This window comes from Phoca vitulina, unplaced genomic scaffold, assembly GCF_004348235.1.
Source record: "Phoca vitulina isolate PV1807 unplaced genomic scaffold, GSC_HSeal_1.0 scaffold23, whole genome shotgun sequence".
Classification (NCBI taxonomy): Eukaryota; Metazoa; Chordata; class Mammalia; order Carnivora; family Phocidae; genus Phoca; species Phoca vitulina.
Genome location: NW_022589726.1, coordinates 19,426,195 through 19,449,595, shown reverse-complemented (window position 1 = coordinate 19,449,595; position 23,401 = coordinate 19,426,195). Strand labels below are relative to the sequence as shown.

The 23,401-nt window shown below is 38.8% G+C and overlaps 1 protein-coding gene across 4 annotated transcripts in view; it reads left to right on the top strand.

The window, feature by feature from the left end:
- SCN8A (sodium voltage-gated channel alpha subunit 8) overlaps positions 1-23,401 on the top strand; it is a 177,579-nt gene that overhangs the window by 965 nt on the left and 153,213 nt on the right. For 2 of the 4 annotated variants that reach the window (XM_032420678.1, XM_032420681.1), the window contains exon 1: positions 107-237. The exons of the other annotated variants lie outside the window; for them this stretch is intronic. The gene's annotated coding sequence lies outside the window, so the exon portion shown is untranslated. Of the gene's footprint in view, positions 1-106; positions 238-23,401 lie in introns of those variants that run through there. 4 annotated transcript variants of the gene reach the window in all.

The following is a 23,401-nucleotide window of genomic DNA, read 5'->3' as shown; positions in this document are numbered from 1 at the left end:
CGGCGCGGGGGCGGAGCGGGCGGGGGGCCCGGCGGCGGGGGCGCGCGCGGCGGCGCGCGGCGGGCGCGAGTCATCAATTATGCAAGGACTCGGGCGGCGCGGGGGGCGGGCGCGGGGAGCGCTCCAAGATGGCGCCCACCGCAGTCCCGCCCGCCGCAGCCTCGGCGCCTCTGCAGTCCGGCCGCGCCTCCCGGGCCCCGCGCTAGGGCCGCCGTTGCCTCCCTCGCCGCCGCTGCCGTAAGTCGCCCCGGAGCCCCCGCCCCGGCCCCGCTCCTCGCCCGCCGGCTTCCCCTTCTCGCCTCGGGACCCCGGAGCGGGGCTCGCCCATCTCCGGTCGGGGGCTTTGCCGCAGAGTGCGCGGCGGGGCTCGAGGGGCCATGGAGCTGGGTTTCTGTCCTCCCTGTTTTGGACAGGTGTTTGGAAGTCTTGCTTCCTTCTATCGTGTTTACCGGGGATCCCTGAGGAGAGTTGAGGACCACCGGCCACCACCCCCATACACCCTCGCTCTTCTCGTCTCTTGGCTGCATTGGGAGACACTGGCCTGCCCTCGGCGCCCCTTCCGTGGTGCAGCCCCCCTCCCCCCACCTCCAAGGGCCGGGACAGAGTCGGGGCCCCTCGCGGGGTTGCACTGGGAAGGGCAGCGCTGTCGGGATCTTCCTACAGCAGCCCCTCAGCTCTACCCCCTCCCCCATGTCTTACTGCATCCTTCTCCCCCATCCGGCTCCAGATCGTTACCAACTGCAGAAGCCAGGAGCTCCTGGGTTCTTAGGGCAGCCAGGACTCCCCCTGTTCTTTACTCGGATGCGTCCGTCCCCCTCCTGACAGGGTGCTCTGGGGCTGTGTTGGGGGCCCCCGGGACCTTCCTCGGCAGGCTAGGATTCCTGCATTAGGGAGTACATCACTTTCAGAATATCCCCCTTCCCCCACCCCCATCCCTACGCCACCCGATGCAGAGCTTGTTCCTCTCCTCCTTTCTCCCTTCCCTCCCCCACCTTACCACAATCAGCAGCACCCCGGGCTTCTTAGCGTTTGGCTTACAGGACTGCCCAACTCCACAGACCCCTCCTCTCTAGTTCTCTCTTGGTACTTGGGGGACCGCAAAGCCTCTGCATTTTTCCTCAGAGCTCAGCTCCATCCCCTCCGTGCCTGCGGCAACCACCGGTGGAGACTTGGCAGTTAACTTTCCGGGGGTTAGCCGGGGCTTTCAGACCCCTTTAGAGGCCCCAGCTTAAAGGTCCGGTGGGGTAGAAATCATTTTTCAGTCTGACAAATATGATTCTTCAAACCATGCATTCCTTCCAATTACTCCACCCTGTGCCCTCTTCCTCACTTACACTGCAGTTTTTGAAACACGGGGGAATACATTTTATATCGGGAGATTCCAAGATTCTCGGCATCTGTGTTCATAATAAAAGAATGTCATCTGTATGGGGAGGGGGGAGAAACTTGGCATTGCATCTGGCTAATCCAGGGAGAGGGAGAAATAATTAGCATGGAGCAAACTCTACCACACAAGAAAATTTAGTGGGCACCAGAGAAGCAGGAATGGAAGCAGGAAATGTGGGTGAGGGCTTTGGGAGCAAAGGGGGATAGTGCTTTTTATAACTATTTTCTCAAGTTTGAACGTGGAGAGCCTTCAGAGAGGTTTTGGTGTGTTAGGGCTGGGGGATGTTTTAGCTTTCCAAAGATTTTGGGTGTGGTGGGCTTTCACTGTTTCCCCATCTCTCTGTACTTCTCTTTCCTCCACGTGCATTAGAAGATAATGGGGGTGGGGGAACTTTTTTCTCCCCCCCCCCCAAAATATATATATATTGATGTGTAATGCAAATGGCTGGAGAACATTAGCATCCGGTACCATTCTGGTAGGAATCTCGGGGGAATCAGACTTAAACTGCTGAAAGCTTTGTAGCACGTTGCCTTTAACCTGGTTCTTGAAATACTGCAGCATTTTTTCTTTGGAACTCATGACCCATAAGGCCTTCAATTCTCTCTGAAAGAGAATTTGATTGCTTGGGAGGAGGGGGTGGTAGTGATGGTTTGGTATTCAGCAAGCATTGTCTGTCCTAGAAATTGAGTCTCTCCCTGGAGAGGGCTCTGAGCATGTTCTATGTTCTCAACATCTGATTTAGGGTACGTGTAAATGTGTTGTGTTTCTTAGTAGGGCTGGTGGTGGAGATTGTAAAGCAGTTCCTGATGGTGTAGGCCAATTATTGGTTTCTTGGGTTCAGTTTGAGAGGCAGACTTAGTATACCTTTGGTTTTCATTTGTGGTTTTGTCAACTTTTATCAAAGTACTTAAAGGATTTTATTTTAAATTAACAAAGGATTATGAAGTAGAATATAGCATACTTAAAAACAAACACCCATACAGCGCTTATTGCTTTCTTTGTAGGAGCTTTAACAAATTTTTCTCATGGTCCAGCTTTGGGTGCCTGGGTTTAGGCTTGCACCAGGGTTTCTTGCTGTGGTGCTTAAAGGACAGTTCCCTGGTTTCTTGCTGTGGTGCTTAAAGGACAGTTCCCTGGTTTCTTGCTGTGGTGCTTAAAGGACAGTTCCCTGGATTCTTGCTGTGGTGCTTAAAGGACAGTTCCCTGGTTTCTTGCTGTGGTGCTTAAAAGGACAGTTCCCGGACCAGCCCTGCCATGAAGTGCGCACATGCTGGACATCATTTGGGTTTTTCTTTGCTTTTGTTATCAGCAGGCTTTCTTGTAGATGTGTGTGTGCATGCGCAGCTGGGTTTATTCTTGAGGTTGCAGGCCTAGTTGTCATATTTTATTACTCCCACATAACTCTTCATTTTGGCTGTCCCTCACAGAGACAGTGTTTTACAGGCTGCAACAGATCCATATGTAAGACATACAGTGACATTTTGCTGACTACATTGTTTTAGCACATTTCGGTAATTTCAAGTAGCAAGGATCTGTTAATAATTATGGGAATTTGGTCTCCACGAGAATTAATCGGATAGCTTGCTAAGTCAAACTGGATCAGAAGGGAATCTTCTCTGGGTTGATTTGAACAGTGAACTGAGAAAAGGACTTGACACAACAGAGACCAGTATGCAATCCATTGTATCACTATAGTAGACTTGTCAAAAAATTTATTTTAAAATCCTAGAAAGGGAAGGTGGCCATAAAATTCAGCTGTACAGCCTCCCAGCACAGGAATCCCCTTATGGGAGATCTTTGCTTTGAATATGTCTGTTGGTAGGGAACTTCCTACTACATAAAGTAGCTCATTCCATTTGGATTCCACTGTGATTAAAGTACTTTAATGTCATTGAAAAGACAACACCCATGAAGTTAAAAGACCTATAGTTTGGGGCTATATCAAGGCCAGATGTCATTCTTGTGCTCATTACCAAGAAAAGATTGACTATTGATATTCTATAGAAATTATACAAGAAATCCCCATCTGCTTGAAAAGAATACAAAGATAGAGACATAGCCACCTAAAGCAAGAAAAACATTCCATGAATGGAGAGAAAAATAATTATCTTTAATGTGCTGCTGTTATGTAACAAATTCTGGAGGCATAGGCATGACTTAATGAATACATAATTCCTATTGATTATATCTGAGAAAGAAAATAACCCCACACTGCATGGAAAGTGTTAAAGATGCAAAGTTTATCCAGAGTGAGATCAGGTTCCATAATTATAAAAAGAACACATTCTTATTACAGAAAAATTTTAATATATGTAAAAAAAACAGGAAAAAGTCATCCTTAGTCTTAGCTATCCTAAGCAAAACAGTTATCTGTGTTTTATTGTATATTTTCAGTATTTTTTTTTCTATAGGAGGGCAAGAAGCAATTGCAAACGTTATTCAGAATAACAGTATTTTTAAACCAAGCCTTTTAAACTCTTAAGTTCATAGTCTACTATGTTAGTCATTTAGGGACTTAAACACTAGATGGTTATATTTAATTTACCTTTTTTCTGAATCATTTTCAAATTTTCCAAAAAGTTATCTTTAATGCAAAAGAATTCATTTTTAGAATTGGACTCCTGTAAAGTCTCTTGATTTAAATATAGCAAGATAACTAGAGGAATAAAGAAATCTTTTCTTAATCATCGAATCAACAAATATTCTCCCTCTGCACCTACTGTGTGTGAGGCATTGTACTAGGCACTAACACTCTTTAAGTGGCAAGAACCAGCTTAGAAAATTATACCATGCTCAAAAACTATGGCTATTAAAATGTACAAGGAAGGAAACAGAACTTTCATGCTCTAGGTATATATCAATTGCTGAAATGTGGTATGGCAGACTTTTAGGTGTAGCCTGGTAACTCACCCTAAAACAATAATTTGTATAGGAATAGAAAGTAAATGCAGGAAAAGAAAAGACAAAAGGAAGTCTTCTGGGAAATTTTTCTCTATCTTTTTGTGAATGTATAGAGACACAGCCAGGACACACAGTTAAACACCATGTCAGGAATTGAGGTGAAATGAAGACACAAGAAGGTTGCCATAGTTAACACCACTAGGAAGAAGAACAAGAAGCAGTATGGGCTTTGGAGTTAGGCAAAACTAAGTTCAAGTCTTGACTCTGCTACTTATTAGCTTTGTGACTTTGGGCAAATTATTTAATCTCTTTGAGCGTTAGTGTTCTCATCTAGAAAAATAATAATAATACCTACGTTTGGGTGTTTGTGGGGATTAAATGAAATCTCTTTTACCTTGTAGTTTCTGACACATAGAGCTCAATATATATTTGCTCCTTTCCCTTTAGGGATTTAGCAGCTTAGTGTGTGTTTATACACGTATTTGATATAGTGTGTGTGTGTATATATATATATATATATATATATATATATATATACTGTATTAAATTTTAGTAGTCTGAAAAACAGTTGCTTTATCTTCAGTCTGGCATAGAGGATAGGATCTGCAGATACCCTGACTTGGGTGGACATTGCTAGTCTAAGAGGAGAAAAGTTTTATTGTACAATTGCAGTGCTTATCTCCACCACGACCGTGCAAATGCAGTTACCAAAGTAACTCCTCATTCATTCCCGAACTATTCTAGAATAGGTCTCTACCCAAGAGGAATGCTCTGGCACTGACCAGCTAGCTGGCAGGCAATGAACTGTTTTTAGCTATAGCCTGGGATCTGAGGTGGAATGGACCCAAAGGCTGAGGCTCCCCTTTATTCTTCCTTGAGCTGGATATCTTAATTATGATGAGTGATTATCAAGTTTGGAGTTGCTTTTGTCTGCAGCACCATTCTAGATTTTCCCATTATATTTACACTGATTTATTTGAATGGGTCTCATATAGTTAGGTCTCACATATAGTAAGGCTGACCATCTACCTTTGGTAATTATTATTCTATGTTTGTTTGTTTATCAGAACTTTTAAAATCCTGGGATGTCTGAGTGGCTCAGTCAGTTAAGTGTCTGCCTTTGGCTCCGGTCATGATCCCAGGGTCCTGGGACCGAGTCCTGCATCGGGCTCCTTGCTCAGCGGAGAGCCTGCTTTTCCCTCTGCCTGTCTCTCCCCCAGCGTGTGCGCTTGCTCTCTCTCTCTCTCTCTCTCTCTCTGACAAATAAGTAAATAAAATCTTTAAAAAATTTTAAAAAAGGACTTTAAAAATCCTTCTATCAGTTGACTGTTTGAATTAAGTAAGGCAAATATTATTCTACCCATTTTACAGCTGAGGAAACTGAGAGTCCCAGAACTTAAGCATATTGTCCAGGGCTACAGGACCATTAAGTCATGGAGTGGAGATGGGTACCCAGGTTGGTTGACTGACCCATGATCAAGGATTTTTTTTCCATTAAATGGTGTTATATTCTGATGTTCATATAACCAAGTAACGTGAACAATTTTGGCTTTATTTTAAGAAATTATCATTATCCTAGGTAGTTAAACATATCTTACTGAGTGGGCATAATGAAAGATTCTGAGATAGGCAGAGGGAGGGCAAAAGTACCTTTGAAGGAGAGCATTTTGGAAGCAGGAAAAATGAGGGAAAATGAACAGAAGACGTATTACTTATTGAAGTAACACACCTGTTTTGTTTCTGCAGCTATCCTAAATACTTTTTAAAAGGTCATCATGTCTTGGTGTCTGCTTATCTTTCTTCATTTCTCTTGCACATAACCAGGCATTGGTGGTTCAGTGGTAGAATTCTCTCTTGCACATAAATACATTTAGTTACTCATAAATACTCCCATATTGCCAACAAAAGTTATAACCAGGACTGTAGAGGAATTATGGCCTCTGCCACCTGACTTCTTTGCTTCAGCAAGGCTGAAATTGGTGTAGGACTGTATACTGGGGATTGGTGCTAGGAGAGTATTCAGGGTGGAGCAGAAAAAAGTTCTGGGAGGCTCTTGGGCTAGAACAGCAAAGGTGAAAGTGGATAATAGTTAAGATTTCCCTTAGGTATATGGAGATGTATCCTATTGAGGAAAGTGAAACAAAACAAAAGCTGGGAGTCCAAGGGTCTAAGAGGTACTCTAGTTTTGGGACTCAAGCTCTCTTGACCCTGAAAGGGGTTAATTGGGTTAAGGTGACTGAAATGTTAGCTGGGACAGTGTCTGAAGCACTTTTATATTGACTGTTGGCAGTAGGGAGAGGCCTCCCATGTTCAGTGGGCTTGTTCCAGGGTCTGGAAGTGGAAAGCACTGAAATCCCCCAGAAGACATATTAACAGGCTCTTTTCATGTTCAGTTGATTAGTGCTGTTTTTATGCTGTAAAATTTTTGGGTTCCTGGGGAGTAAGGATATTAAAGAAATATAAGTCAATGCTTATTTATCCAGGGATGGATTCTCTAGGCTGTGAATTATACATGTCATTTATTTCCCTCCCTTTTCCTACATTTTGGGTATTTAACTGATCATTAGCATATCCACCAGAATGAACTTGGGAAGGGAAAAAAGTAAAAATTAAAATGTTACTTTAAATTTTTAAATAGTGACTCATAAGGGAAAAGATCACAACTACTTTATCAATGAAAAGGCAGTTCATTTTTCAGCTGTTCTTATTCTCTTGTTATTTCTTTCAGTAGTTCACAATTGAAGGCTAAACCTCCAAAAGCTTAATGTTCATTGGAAGCAAGTGTGAAATAGCATTTTTCCTTCATTTGACTGAGCAACTGTCCTGTAATTAAATAGGGTTTAATATATTACATGGTTAGTTTCTTGTTTTAGGAGGAACCCTTCTTCAAGTAAGGATAATGCAACAGGCTTTCGCTTTACATTCACTACTGTCTTTTTTGTCTTAGCAAGAAGCTGAATAAAACACTTTTAAATGAAAAGAAAATTATGTATTATTATTAAATTGTGGAGAAAAATTGAGCAGTTTGCAAATGAGACCAGCAGAGCTTTCTCAGAAGTCAGAATACCCAGAAATCTCATTTTCTACAAAATTCTCAATTGGATTTCCTAAGATTTTGGCGAAGACTAAAGAGGCAAAATGTCTTGTTTCTAGGAAAGATGCCTTGGAGAAAATAGGCATTTTTAAAGATTTGTGCTGTGATAGAGAAGAAAGTATTGGGAGTGTGAGGAATCATCAGAGCAAAGTTTGAGGAAGTGTGGGAAGGACTGCTGTGAAATGGACAAGGGAATTTGGATGCGAACGTGGGAAACTGCTCATTTTTTAAGAGAAGGAGTTATGTCCCCTCTGCAGACTCTTTTGGAAACCTCTCTGTGGCCTGATATTCTGGATGGGGTTTGGAGTCTTAGGAAGGTGTTTTGTTTTTTAAGTGTTATTTTATCCCTAGCTCTGCTGGAACTCTGCTACAAATTGCTTTCTTTATCTGATCCTTGCATTGGAAAAGCTAGAGAGTATTTTCTTGCTTTATACCAAAAAAATTTAGTAACATTCTTAAATGTTATTTTGTTTCCTCTTTTTTAAAAAGGATTCTAAGTCATTTAATATAAAATTTTTTCTCAAAAGCCACTGTTGAAGTTCTCGCTTCCATTCTGTGTTGTAAAATATGTATTTTATATTTGAGTAGCTAACGGAGCAGTGTTCAAAAATCAGAAGGTTCAAAGTTAAGTCTTCCTCTAGCTGTCTCCCAGTCAGTCAGTATGCACTCCATAAAGGCAGCTTCATTACCAGTTTCTCTTTTATTCTTTTCTGTGTACATATGCACCTGTGCACATTCTCTCGCCCTGGCGCATACACAGTTACTTCCTTTGTCTTTTAGGGAAGACTATTAAAATAGTTTCAGGATTTGAGCTCTCCTTTTAAATCATCTTAGATCAGTTTTCCCTCTTTTCCTTATGATGTAGATAATCCCGTATGTTTTATTTTTCTTAGTGAAATTTCTTGGCTTATTTAAGGTAAAAAGTTAATTTGGGCCAAAGCAGCCCTTTTCTACCAACTATGTTGTTTTTTAGGGTTTCCATATGAGAATTACATATGAAAAAAGTATAGAGAAAGACATGGTCTTGAGAACTATTGGCGTTTTGCTTTCTGTGGGGAACTGTAGATCCCCTATCCTGACCCACCAATCAACAAAATTTTCATGAGTAACAACTAAGGGTGAGGCATTGTAACAGGTATTGAAAGGTAACAGTAGAGATAGACCTTATATTGCAGGAATGTATGTATTGGGTGAAATAAACTATAAACACAAAATGTTAAATAAGAGGTGTTTATAATGGTTCATGACAACAACTGTAAAGGGTTTAATTGCCATATAAATGGTATAGAATATAAGTAAATTGGGTTTTTTTGTTTGTTTTTTTGGTTTGTTTTAGAAAAGAGAGAGCTTTAAGCTGGTATGATGAGAGGGTGATGGAAGAAGTATGATTTGAGCTGAGCTTTACAGAATGGTTGGGTAAGACAGTGTGAGTCAAAGTAAGAAGGTGAGAATGCACGAAGTATTTTGGGAGTGCAGTGAACAAATCAGTTGGGCTGGGGTAGAATGCCACTTCCCCCTCCCCGGCGGGTAAGCCTGTAAAAGATAGGGTAGAGGTAGCCCAACATTAAGGATTTTTTGAAGCTGCATTTATCCTTAGAGACCATGAAGAACATAGAAGATTTTTGAGGGAGCACAGAATGACACATCATCAAAGCTGTGCTAAAATGTGTCAGGAGGATTGGGCAGCAATGTGTAATAGGACAGAATAGAACACAGAATGGACATCTAGTTAATTGGCTGTTTGGTTTGGCCTTAGATGGGTGGTGACAAGGGCTTGGACCAGGATTGTAGTGACGAATATGGAAAGGAAGGAAAAGAGTTAGAATTTTGTATATGTGTGTCACATGTATTTAAGTAATATTTTCCTAATGTAAGAAATAGTTTATAGGAAGACTCATTAGGACTTGATGAAAGACTACATGGGGAAAAGGGAGGAGGAGGAGTTCAAGATTATTTTGCCATTTTAAAATTCAGAGATATAATCTTCTATTTAGAACATCTGGGGAGGTATGTTCTTTTTTTTTTTTTTTTTTTTAAAGATTTTATTTATTTATTTGACAGAGAGAGAGATAGCGAGAGCAGGAACACAAGCAGGGGGAGTGGGAGAGGGAGAAGCAGGCTTCCCGCCAAGCAGGGAGCCCGATGTGGGACTCGATCCCAGGACCCTGGGATCATGACCTGAGCCGAAGGCAGACGCTTAACGACTGAGCCACCCAGGCGCCCTGGGGAGGTATGTTCTGTAATACATGTTGGCAGTCTAGTCCAGAAGTGCCTTGGTTATTAGCAAGCTATCTTTATTTCTAATTAAAAAAATTTTTTTTGTAATCTCTACATCAATGTGGGGCTCAAACTCATGACTCCAAGATCAAGTAGTCAGATGCTCCTCTGACTGAGCCAACCAGGCACCTTTATTTTAAATTTTTAATCCTTTCTTTGCAGAGAGTTTCCCCCCCTTGAGCTTCTAAAGTTTTCTTTAAGGGAAACCTGAGTGTTCCTACTTCTTTATTCTCTGTGCTCTCTCACTGATAAAGATTATTTAGCCTTTGTAGATCTCTATCCTTTTCTTAATTTGGAGTGTTACATTCTGTGCATTTGTAGACACTTAACATGTGGTCTTTTTCCTTGATATTCTCAACTAACCTTTAGTTTCATGTATAAACAAGAATTATGCACCTTTTCATATACCTGGTGGATGACTGTTTTGTCCTTATTGAAACTCAGTGGCTTTCTTTCTTTGATCATTTGCTTATGTTCTGTGTGCTTCATGAAAACTATTTGAAACTGCAGGCTTAATTAAAGGTAGCAACTGAGAGGATTCTAATAGGTGAAAGCAGAGGGAAAGAGGCTTTATCAGCCAGTGCTATTGCTTTTTCTTTCAGGTATTGAATCTCAGGCTGTGGATACAAAATGTCAGGCTTGACTTGCATCAACTTCCTTGGTGTATCTGGGGTACCAGACAGTGGTCAATGAGCCCTAATGTACAACTTGAGTATACGGTGGTAATTTAGAGCAAAGGTATGCTCAGAGAGCTTAGGTTCTGTCCTAGCCTTTTGTATTCAGTAAAGGTCTTTGAATAAGAAAAAAAAAAAAAAAACAGAGTGATTGGAACACCAGAACATACACATGCAAATTAACAGAATACACCTAAGAGAAAAGCAATTTAATGCAATAATTTTTTCATTTAATTTGTTAATATTTTCCTTCTCACCACTAAAATTACAGAGTTCTTGCAAATTCCATTAACATTTGCCACAGTTTGCACTCAGACAGTTGGCAGAAGTCCCCATGGTTTGTGTGGAACCAGTAGAGCAGACAGAGTTCATGTAAAAGATGTTAGTAAATTTAGCACTCTATTTAGGGATGCAAAGCATCCTTATGGTAATCCCATTAGGAGATTCTCTGTGCAATCACATTATAAGTTTGTACCTGCTTTTTAGTTTGAATGCTCAAAATAACTGTGATTAAGAACAGTTAAACAAAAGCCCCTTGGGAAGGCATTCTTAGGGTAGTCTGGGATGAGGAAAGTTCATAAAGGCCTCTTAATTGAATGCTGGCAATCTGTTTAATTTTTTAAAAATATTTAATTTATTTATTAGAGAGAGAGAGAGAGCATGAGCGGGGGGAGGGCGGGGGAGAGGCAGACTCCCCGTTGAGCAGAGAGTCCAACTTGGGGCTCCATCCCAGGACCCCAAGATCATACCTGAGCCAAAGGCAGATGCCTAACTGACTGAGCCACTCAGGTGCCCCTGGCAATGTGTTTTATTAATCTAGATGTTCTAGAGCAAATAATATTTTGGTAGATTTAGAGATTTTTTTTCTATTTGTAGTAGTTCTTCTTCCTTATCTTTAGAAAAGGAGGGGGAGGGATGTGTAAGACCTAAGAAGTGCACAGAATGAATGATGAAGTATAGTGGGGAAACAAAGTAGAATAACCATATGAGTATTTCACCTACCTTATAAGCTGTTTTTTTTTTTTTCTGACTCATAAGAAAAGTCCAGCCATAAGTGCAGAAGGGGTAAGACTTCTTTCATTTGGGGATCTTAATATAGACTCTTGACATTAGAAATTGCTGAGAAGTTTTATAGGTCAAAAAAAACCAAGTGTGTTTTATGTGATGAATGGATACCGAAACATGTTATTAATTAGACCTGAGGGTTTTCCACCTTTAATTTTAATTAGATTACTCCCCCTGGCCTTTGGGCACTGATAGGCTTTTTTCCTTGCCACAGGCTCCTTCCTGACTATTAGTAAGTCTTTGGTTTCTCTTGTCCCTTGTGAGTTGTGGGAGTTGCCACCACTTTCACCTCCCACTCCTTAGCGGGCTGCCTTGCTGCTTCCCAGTGCTAAGGGAGAGCAGTCATACCAGGGAATGTGATTTATGTGCCTGTTTGGGCTCTGCTCTAGAGCCCTACCTTTGCTCAGGATAGTGCTCAGAGAAAGGTTTTTTGGCTTGTTTTTTTAAGAGCCATACATTTATCACTCAGTACAATTTGTTGCAAAATCTCAAGAAAAAAAATCATCCCCAGAAAGCAGTGTCACTTTTCTAGCTGAGATTACAGACCCATCAGCTCCTTTTAGGTACTGCTCCTGTTTATAGATGTTGGATTGTCAAGGCTTTTCCGGGTTTTTTTCCTTCTTTCCATGGTTTACTCACAGAACCTAGTAAGAACCCTTATTTGGAGAAACTGCTGACGTTTAGGGGGTATTATAAAAATCCAGTGTGGATCTGTAGAGTTCAGGGTATGGGCACTAGTCTACATTTTGGACAAGAGGGTTTCAGATGTTCTTATGGACAAAATTTAGGCATCAGAACCCCTGCAATTTAGTTGTAGCTTTGGGCCTGTACACAGTGCCCCTGGGATGAACAGAGTCCTTTTTCCTATTTGGAAACATATTCCTATTAGGGTACTATCACCAAATAGGGTCATATTTAAGTCCAATAGAAGTAAAATTTGAAAAGCTTTTGAAGTTCTAGCTCACGTATGGCAAATATATTTTTTTCCTTTTAACATTTTTAACAGCTTTGGTTACTTTTTTCTTATTGTTACTTTTAAAATTTACAAAGAGTACAATTGAAAAAAATTTGGTGTACAGTTCTGTGAGTTTTAACACATGTGTGGATTCATATAACCACCACTGCAGTCAGCATACAGAACAGTTCCATCACTTCAAAAAGCTCCCCACTACTGTCCCTTTGTAGTTACATTCTCCCTAACCCATAATCCATGCCAACCACTGATTGGTTCCCCATTCCTAGGGTTTGGCCTTTTCTAGAATGTCATATAAATGGAAACATACTAGAGTATATAGCCTTTTGAGACTGGCTTCTTCCACTTAGCATGATATCTATGTTGTATTTATCAAAATTTGTTCTTTTTTATTGTAAGGAGTATTCTACTGTATGGTTATATAACAGTTTGCTTATCTACTCATTTGATGAAGGGTATTTGATTTGAGATGTGCCCAATTTCAAGCAATTGTGAATAGTGCTGCTCTAAACATTTGCGCATAGGTTTTTGCGTGAGCCCAAGTTCACATTCCTCAAAGATATCCATAGGAGTGAGATTGCTGGGTAATATGGTAAATGTATGTTTACTTTTAAAAGAAACATTATAAGAAATACTAAACCATTTTTTCAGAGTGGTTTTACCATTTTGTATTCCCACCAGCAATGTGTAAGAGTTCATTTGCTCCATATCCTCATTTGCACTTATCGATGTGTTCAAATCTTTTGCCCATTTTTAAAAATTGGATTATTTATTTTCTTACTGTGTGTTTTGAGAGTTTTTAAAAAATACACATATCCTGGATATAAGTCTTTTAGCAGATAAATTACCTGGATATATCTTCTCCTAGTTTGTAGCTTTTCTTTTTCTTGTCTTAATAGTGTCTTTTATAGAGCTACAGTTTTCAATTTTAAGTCTAATTTGTCAATTTCTTTTATGGATCACATTTTTGATGTCATATATAAGAATTCTTTGTTGGACCAAAGGTCACAAAGATGTTCTTTGTTTTATTCTAAAAGTTTTATAGTTTCACATTTTACATTTAGATCTATGATCCATGTGAGTTAATTTTTGTATAAGGTATGATGTTTAGATCAAGATTCATATTTATTTATTTTTTGCAGATAGATGTGCAGTTGTTCCAACACCATTGCTATTGAAAGACGATCCTTTCTCCATTTAATTGGTTTTGTACTCTTGTCAAAACTCAATTGGCTATATTTGTGTGGGTCTTTTTCTAGACTCTATTCTGTTCCATTGATACATGTGTTTGTCCCTTCATAATACCACATAGTCTTGATTACTGTAGCTTTATAGCAAGACTGAAAATTGTGTAGTGTGAGCCTTCCAGGTTTCTTCTTCTTTTTTTCAAAATTGTTTTGGCTATTCTAGTCCTTTTGTCTTTCCATATCAATTTCAGAATCAGCTTGTCTATACTGCAAAAACCCCTGCTGGCATTTTGATTGGAATTAGATTAAATCTGTAGATAATTTGAGAGTGGATATCTTAACTATAACATGTATTGAATCAACGAGCATAATGTATGTCTTCATTTATTTAGGTCGTATTTGATTTCTTTCATCAGCATTTTCTAGTTTTCAGCATATAGGTTTGTACATGTTTTGTTAAGATTTATCCTTAAGTATTTTTTTGAGCTATTGTAAATGTTTTTATTTTAGATTTCAATTCTAATTCATTCTTAGGATATAGAAATGTGATGAATTTTTTATGTTGAATTTGTATCCTAAAACCTTGTTAAACTCACATTTTAGTTCTAGGAGCCTTTTTATAGATTTTGGGGACTTTTCATATAGATAATCATGTCATCTGTGAATAGTGACAGGTTTATTTCTTCCTTTCTAATGTAGTATGTGCTTTTTATTTCTTTCTCTCTTCCACTGTTATTATAGACTTTACAGACTTCTAGTAGGGTATTGAATGAGGGTGGAGTGGGTATTCATGCTTTGATCCTGTTCTTAGGGAAAAAGCATTTATTCTTTCACCGCTAAATATAATGGTAGCTGTTAGTTTTTGTAGGTGTTCTTTATAAGGCTAAGTTCTCTTCCTTTTTTTTGACAGTTGGAAGATTTTATTTATTTTTTTAAATTTCTTTTTATTATGTTATGTTAATCACCATACAGTATATCATTAGTTTTTGATGTAGTGTTCCATGGTTCCTTGTTTGCATATAACACCCAGTGCTCCATGCAACACGTGCCCTCCTTAATACCCATCACTGGGCTAACCCATCCCCTACCCTCCTCTCCTCTGAAACCCTCAGTTTGTTTCCCAGAATCCATAGTCTCTCATGGTTTGTCTCCCCCTCTGATTCCCCCCCCCTTCATTTTTCCCTTCCTTCTCCTAATGTCCTCCATGCTATTCCTTATGTTCCACATATAAGTGAAACCATATGATAATTGTCTTTCTCTGCTTGACTTATTTTTCTTAGCATAATCCCCTCCAGTTCCATCCATGTTGATGCAAATGATGGGTATTCATCCTTTCTGATGGCTGAGTAATATTCCATTGCATATGTGAAGGCTAAGTTCTCTTCTATTCCTAGTTTGCTGAGAGTTTTTTCAGGAATGGATGTTGAATTTTGTCAAATGCTTTTTCTGTATCAATTGATATGATCATAGGATTTTTTTTCTTCTTAATCTGTTAATAGAATAGATTAAACTGATTGATTTTCAAATATTGAACTAGCCTTGCATTCTTAGGGTAAACACCACTTGGCTGTGATGTGTTACGCTACTATGTTGTTGGATTTGATTTGCTAATTTGTTGAGTTTTACATCTGTGTTCATGAGGATATCAGTTTGTAGTTTTTTGTGGGTTTTTTTTTTTTTTTAAGATTTATTTGAGAGAGAGAGCACAAGTTGCGGGAGGAGCAGAGGGAGAGAATCTTCAAGCAGACTCCCCGCTGAGCATGGAGCCCAACATGGGGCTCGATCTTATGACTCATGAGATCACTACTTGAACCAAAACCAAGAGTCGGCCACTTAACCAAGTGAGCCACCGAAGCACCTCTGTAGTTTTGTGTTTTTCTTGTGCTGTCTTTGTCTAGTTTTGGTATCAGTAAAATGCTGGTCTTATAAAATAAGTTAGAAAGTGTTTGCTTTAGGACGTCTGGGTGGTGCAGTTGGTTAAGCATCTACCTTAGGCTCAGGTCATGATCCCAGAGTCCTGGGATCGAGTCCCATGTCAGGCTCCTCACTCATCGGGGAGACTGCTCTTCTCCCTCTGCCTGCCATTCCCCCTGCTTGTGCACGCTCTCTCTCCCTGTCTCTCTGACAAATAAATAAATAAAATCTTTAAAAAGAAAGTGTTTCCTTTAATATTCTTTGTAATAGAATGTATAGAATTCCTTCTCTTAAGTCTTTGGTAGGATTCTCCAGTGAAGGCATTTGTGCCTAGGGTTTTTCTTTGTGTGAAGGTTTTTAACTGCAAATTAAATTTCTTTATTAGATATAGGACAACTCAGGTTGTATATTTCTTTTTGGGTGAGTTTTGGTACTTTGTGGCTTTCAAGGAATTGGTTCATTTCATCTAAGTTGTGAAATTTATGTACATATATATACTGTTTCCTTATTATCCTCTTAATGTGAGGGGGGTCTATAGGGATATCCCTTCTTTCATTCCTGATATTGATAATTTTTTTAAAATTATTATTATGTTATGTTAATCACCATACATTATATCATTAGTTTTTGATGTAGTGTTCCATGATTCATTATTTGCATATAACACTCAGTGCTCCATGCAGAACGTGACCTCTTTAATACCCATCACCAGGCTAACCCATCCTCCACTCTAGAACCCTCAGTTTGTTTTTCAGAGTCCATCATCTCTCATGGTTCCTCTCCCTCTCCAATTTCCCCCCTTCATTCTTCCCCTCCTGCTATCTTCTTCTTTTTTTTTTTTTTTAACATATAATGTATTATTTGTTTCAGAGATACAGGTCTGTGATTCAACAGTCTTGCACAATTCACAGCGCTCACCATAGCACATAACCTCCCCAATGTCTATCACCCAGCCGCCCCATTTCTCCCACCCTCCACCACTCCAGCAACCCTCAGTTTATTTCCTGAGATTAAGAATTCCTCATATCAGTGAGGTCATATGATACATGTCTTTCTCTGATTGACTTATTTCGCTCAGCATAACACTCTCCAGTTCTATCCACGTCGTTGCAAATAGCAAGATTTCATTCCTTTTGATGGCTGCATAATATTCCATTGTATATATATACATCTTCTTTATCCATTCATCTCTCGATGGACCTGATATTGATAATTTATGTATTCATTCTTTTCTTTTTGATTTGTTTAGGTAGAGGCTTATCAATTTTATCCATCTTTTCAAAAAAACCAGCTTTTAATTTTGTTGATTTTTCTCTATTGCTTTTCTGGGCCTTTTAAGAAATTGTTTTCTGTTTATAATTTTTTTCTTATATTTATTTTCTTCCTTCTGTGTACCTTGAGTTAATTTTCTCTTCTTTTTTTTTTTTTAAGGTGGGAACTTAGACTGTTTGAGACCTTCTTTTCTAATATAAGTTTTTAATACTATAAATTTCCCTGTAAACACTGCTGTGACTGTATATTACAAATTTTGGTATATCAAATTTTTATTTTCTATGAGACTTCCTTTTTGGCCAATGAATTATTTAGAAGTGTGTTATTGTGAGATACTCTAGAGTCCTTATTTTATTGATTTCTAGTTTAATTCCATTATGGTCAGAGAACATACTTTATGTGATTTCAATACTTTTGTATTTGTTAAGGTTTGTTTTATCACCCAAGATATGGTCTATCTTGGTGAATGTTCCATGGGCACTTGAAAAGAATGTATATTCTACTGTTAGGTAGACTATTCTGTAAATGTCAATTATATCCAAATGGTTGATGGTGCTGTTCATTTGTTCTGTATCCTTGATTTTTTTTTCTTCTCTCTTTTTTTCCTAAAAATGTGATTATTATTTAATTGCAACATTGTATTCTACCTTTTTATTTTTTCAGCTTTTTTGAGTTGTAATTGACTAGTAGGAATTGTGTCTATTTAAGGTATACAGCTTTATGTTTTGATATCCTTGATATTTACCATTTCTATTGCTCTTTGATATTATTTTTTATTTAGTTGTTCAGTTGATTACTGAGAAAGGAAGATTGAAATCTCCAACTGTAATTGTAGATTTGTCCATTTTTTCCCTTAGTACTATCAATTTTTGCTTCATGTATTTTGAAGCTCTTTTGTTCAGTGCATATACATTTAGGATTGTTATATCTTTTAGTGAATTAACGCTTTTATCATTATTTAATGTCCTTTCACCCCTGGTAATTTTCCTTGGTTTGAAGTCCATTTTGTCTGATGTTAATATCAGCCACTCCAGTTTACTGTTGATTCATGTTTTCATGTATATATTTTCCCCCTTTTACTTCAGCATTTTTTTATTTTGAAATAGTTTTAGATTATTATTATTATTATTTTTTAAGATTTTATTTATTTGACAGAGAGAGACACAGTGAGAGAAGGAACACAAGCAGCGGCAGAGGGAGAGGGAGAAGCAGGCTACCCGCTGAGCAGGGAGCCGGACGCGGGGCTCGATCCCAGGACCCTGGGATCATGACCTGAGCCGAAGGCAGACGCTTAACGACTGAGCCACACAGGCGCCCCAATAGTTTTAGATTATTAAAAGAATTGCAAAAGTAGTTCCTATATGCCTTTCACCTAGCTTTCTGTAATATTAACATCTTATATAACCTTAGTACATTTACCAAAACTAAGAAATTAGCATTAGTATAGTACTCTGTTAAGTAAACTACAGAATTTTATTTGGATTTCACCAGATTTTCTACTAATGTCCTTTTTCTGTTCCATAATCCAATTCATATTGCACTTAGCATCCTTTTATTTTTAACCTACATATATCATTGTATTTAGTAGGTTTAGTACACAACATGTACTGTGTTGTGTTTTTTTTTAAATTGAAGTCCATTCTGACAATCTCTTTTTTAATTGATGTGTCTAGACCATTTACATTTAACATAATTATTATTTTGAATTCAGGTCAACCATTTTGTTACTTATTTTGTTTGCTCTGTTTTGTGTTTGTTTCCTTTCCCTTCTTTTGGATTATTTGGATATTTTTTGGTATTCTATTTTAATTTATCTATTGAGTTTTTTATTATCTGTACAGTTGTTTTAGTTTGGCTGGGGATTACCATATACATACTTAAGTATTCAGTCTACTTAGCATTGGTATTTACTACTTCAAGTGGAATGTAGAAACTTTAGCACCATTAGATTTATCTCTTTACCCTCTTCCTTTTATATTGTAATTGTCATATGTATTACATTTACTTTCATTGAAAACACCATTGGACATTGTTATAATTTTTGCTTTCAACCATCATTTAGATTTTAAAGAACTTAAGAGGGGTAAAAATGGCTATCCCATTTACTCAGATATTTACCATTTCTATTGCTCTTTCTTCTTTCCTGAAATTCTAAGTTCCCCTTTAATATCATTTCCCTTCCTGAAAAATTCCCATTGGCCTTTTTTGGCAGATATGCTGGTAATGAATTCTCTTGGTTTTCTTCATCTGAGAATTTATTTTCTCATCATTTTTGAAGGATATTTTCCCTGGATATAGAATTTTAGGTTGACAGTTGTTGGTTCTTTCCAGCACGTAAAAATCTTGTTCCATTGCCTTCTATCCCTCCATGAAACATCCAGTCACTCACATTATTGTTTCCCTATAGGTAATACATCATTTTTCTGACTGTTTTCAAGATTTTTTTGGCGGGGGGTGGGGGAAGCGCTTGGGTGGCTCAGTTGTTAAGCGTCTGCCTTCAGCTCAGGTCATGATCCCAGGACCCTGGGATTGAGCCCTGCATCGGGCACCCTGCTCAGCGGGAAGCCTGCTTCTCCTCTCCCACTCCCCCTGCTTGTGTTCCCTCTCTTGCCATCTCTCTCTCTCTGTCAAATAAATAAAATCTTTTAAAAAAAGGGTTTTTTTGTTGTTTTAGTTTTCATTGGGCAAGAATTTCTTTGAGTTTATCCTATTTGCCATGCACTGAGTTTCTTGAATGTAGAAGTTTATGTCTTTTACCAAATTTGGAAAGGTCGTGGCTATTATTTCTTCAAATATTTTTCCTGCATCACACTCTTTCTCCTTTCCATTAATGATATAAGTGTTAGGCCTTTTGTATTGTCCAGTGGGTCCTTGAGGTTCTGTTAATTTTTTTTGCAATCTTTTTTTCTCTGTTCAGCTTGGATAATTGTTGTTGGATACATCTTCAAGTTCATTGACTCTTCTGTCATCTTAATTATACTATTGAACCCATCCAGCAAATTTTAAAATTTCTGTTATTGTATTTTCTAGTTTAAAATCTTCCATTTGGTTCCTGTGTGTGCACACATGCATGCATGTGTGTGTTCTGTTCTTTTGTCGAGATTATGTATGTTTCCATTTACTTCAAGAGTGTTTGCATTTATTTCTTGGAGCATGATTATAATAGCTGCTTTATAGTCTTTGATAATTCTTATATCTTGGGGTTGGTGTCTGTTGATTGTCTTTTCCCTCGTGAGATGTTCAGATATTTTTTTGAGAGAGAGAGAGCGGGGTGGGGGGAGGTTGGTGGGCCGAGGGAAAGAATCTTAAGCAGACTCAATGCCGAGTGCTGAACCCAATGCAGGGCTCAATCTCACGACCCTGAGATCGTGATCTGACCCAAAATCAAGAGTCAGACTTAACCAATTGAGTCACCCTCGTGCCCCAAATGTTGAGATTTTTATGTTTGTTTGTATATCAGTATGGATTTGTATCCTGGACATTTTGAATATCATGTTGTGAAACTTTGGGTCTTGTATAAATCCTGTAGAGAATATTTCTATTTGCTTGTTTGTTTTAGCAGGCAGTCAATCTAGTTAGGTTCAGGCCAGAAGTACTTACCTTTCTTCTATGGGCTGGGGTTCAGTAACTGTTCATTTTTCAAAGTATTTGCAATGCTATTTGTGTCTGTTCCATGTGTGTACCAGCCAGTGGCCAGTCTCAGACCTGGGCAGTGGTATATCCCATAGATCAGTTGTCAAAGCCTTTGTTTGTGTTTAGGGTCAGGTACATGCCATGTGCATCTTGGGGATGAGCCCTGGAGTTCACGCACAGCCTTAATGAGCTCCCTCCTCTTCCTGGCATTCTCCCAAACTTTCCAGATCCAAAGCATTCTCCTTTCTGCTCCTCTCACTAGAAAGCTGAGACTTTAACTTTCTGCTCTACCTTGAACTTCCTGTGACTACATTTCCCTGAGAATCAAATGGTAAGGGGATAGAGAGAGAAAATAAAACAATGGAGATAACGCTCTCTGCTCCTGGGATTGCAGTTCCTCTGGTCAGAGAAAAGGTTTTCCTATTTGGCTGCTGTTGTCATTGCCACTGCTGCCTATTTGTTTTGGGGTAAAGCAGGAGAGAACAGAAGAGACAAACAAAATCAGGGTATTTCCTCTATTTCTTTTGACCTTCAGGGGCTCCCTTTCCTGGTTTTTTGCACCAAAAAAAGAGGTCTTCTTTTGGAGCTCTTCCTGTGTGCACCTGGTACACAGTTCTGGATTTGGGCTGCCTTTGAGTTCAGTCCAGGAGATACCAGAAGAAGGAAAAAGGAAAACTCTCTGTTGATTTCATGGCATTTTGAGCTTTGGTTTCTTATCCCAGTCCACTGGTGCTCAGTTACTTTTCAGTCATCAGATAATGCATGGAGTTTCTCTATCTATGGATTTTAGTGGAGTTCAGTGGGAGTGAGAGGGTGGAATGGACTTACTCCATCTTAACTGGAACCAGAAATTTGGGTTATTTATTAAACACATGCTGAGATGGGGCGAGAAGGGTGATGGCTTCAAGGAAGGTTATCAACCCCTGAAGATCAAATGACTGGACTGACAGGCCTCAGGGTCCCTAGTGGAGGAGGCACTCCAGGGTGGGACTGTAGCATTTTTGGTGCTCTGTGCTCTCTCCTCCTCCTTTTTAATTTTAAAATTAAAAAATTTTTGAATAGATAATATTTGCAGTCAGTATAAGAGTGATATAAGGGGAACAAAGCGAGAAAGCTAGTCCTTCACTTACCTGGCCACCCGGTTCCTTCCCTCGGAGGCACCCAGTTACCAGTTTGTTTTGTATCCTTGCGGAGATATTCCACACATTACCAAACACAAAGGAGGGATAAGTGTGCATATATTAACAAACAGTAGTATTCTGTACACACTGCTCTCTGCCTTACTTTCTCACTTAATATGTCCTGGAGACCTTTCCATATCAGTGCTTATAGAAGACCTCATTCTTTTTTAGCAGCTGTGAAGAATGCCATTAAAGGAATATACTATGATTTATTAGTAAGTCCTTTATTGATGGGTTTTAATCCATCCATAAATGCATATTTATTCAGTAAATAAATATTTATTTTATTGATTTCAATCCTTTCGTTATTATAGGAAAGTTGCATCGTATATCCTGTACACATATTTTACATTTGTGAAGCAGTACCTGGGAGTAAAGAGTATGTGTGTCCATTTAAAATTGTCAAATTGTTAATAGCATATTGATATCTTATTTCATACAACTGCAAATAATCCATCAACTTTTTTAAAAAGCCTTGGTAAGGAGTGGGATATTAGAATAGGTAATAGAAACCTTCATATAATCTTATAATTTTTTTTTTTTTAGAGAGGGAGGGGGTAGGAGGAGGGGCAAAGGGAGAGGAAGGGAGAGAATCCTAAGCAGGCTCCATACCCAGTGCAGAGCCCGATGCAGGGCTCGATCTCACATGAGATCCTGACCTGGGCTGAAATCAAGGGTCAGACGCTTAACCGACTGAGCCACCCAGGCACCCCAAAGTCTTCATATAATCTTAAATATTTTTTCTAACTCTGGTTAACATCTAACTCTGGTTTTGTCAAGTCTTTTACCAAAATTATGCAGGAAAGAAAAAAAGTGCAGTAGTTGACATTTACCTTCTTTCCTCCACCTTCTAATTCTATTAAGAGACATGCCAACAAGCTATGGAGAAAATAGTATAAAACGGCTATATAGTAAACAGCCAAAAGGAAGGATATGGCAGTCAAGAGGACTTGGATGGCCAGTAGATTAGACAGTGAGTTCCTACTCCTTACATGTTGGTTTGAACTCAAGCCTTTCTTCTGAGGAACATTTTGTCCATCATGTATTTCCATCTATACAACCATACCTGTGTCCATAGAGAGGTCAGGCGAAAGCTGCTATCATTTACTATATTTATGGGGGAACAGAAGCCATACACATACAATGATCATTTTTTTCTAATCCCTAGATCAGCACGTATGATGTAAAAAGTTTTCATGTAAGAAGCAGTCTTGGAGATGCATTTAATATTATGGAGACCAAAGTGTCATCATTTAGGGTTTGTTTTTTTAATGGTTTATGGTGTTTGTTTGAAAGCCTTGCATTTTCTGGGGTGCCTGGGTGGCTCAGTTGATGAAGCATCTGCCTTCAGCTCAGGTCATGATCTTGGGGTCCTGGGATCAAGCCCTGCATCAGGCTCCCTGCTCCGTGGGGGAGCCTGCTTTTCCCTCTCCCTCTGCCTGCCACTTCCCCTGCTTGTGCTCTCTCTCTCTGTCAAATAAATACAGCTTTATAAAAAAAGAGAGAGAGAGAGAAAGACTTGCATTTTCCTAATAATAGTCTTTGTGACATTATACCTGAGACCAAAAATCAGATCAATGAGGTACTTAAAAATTTTCATGTTTACTTGGCTTTAATTGTATTGGTGTCGGCTTCAATTAATTTTAATAAATAATAAAATTAGCTAGAACATGAAAAAAAGACTTTTTAAAGTGAATGGTGTGTTTTTTCCAAGTGGAGACCCTAATTATTAGGTAATAAAACTGGTTTGGGTGGCTCTTCAAATAGTCATTTTATTTTACTTTTTTATGCATTTAACCCCATATTATCTGAAAAAAGGGATGAGCATGTATTAGTTTTTTTT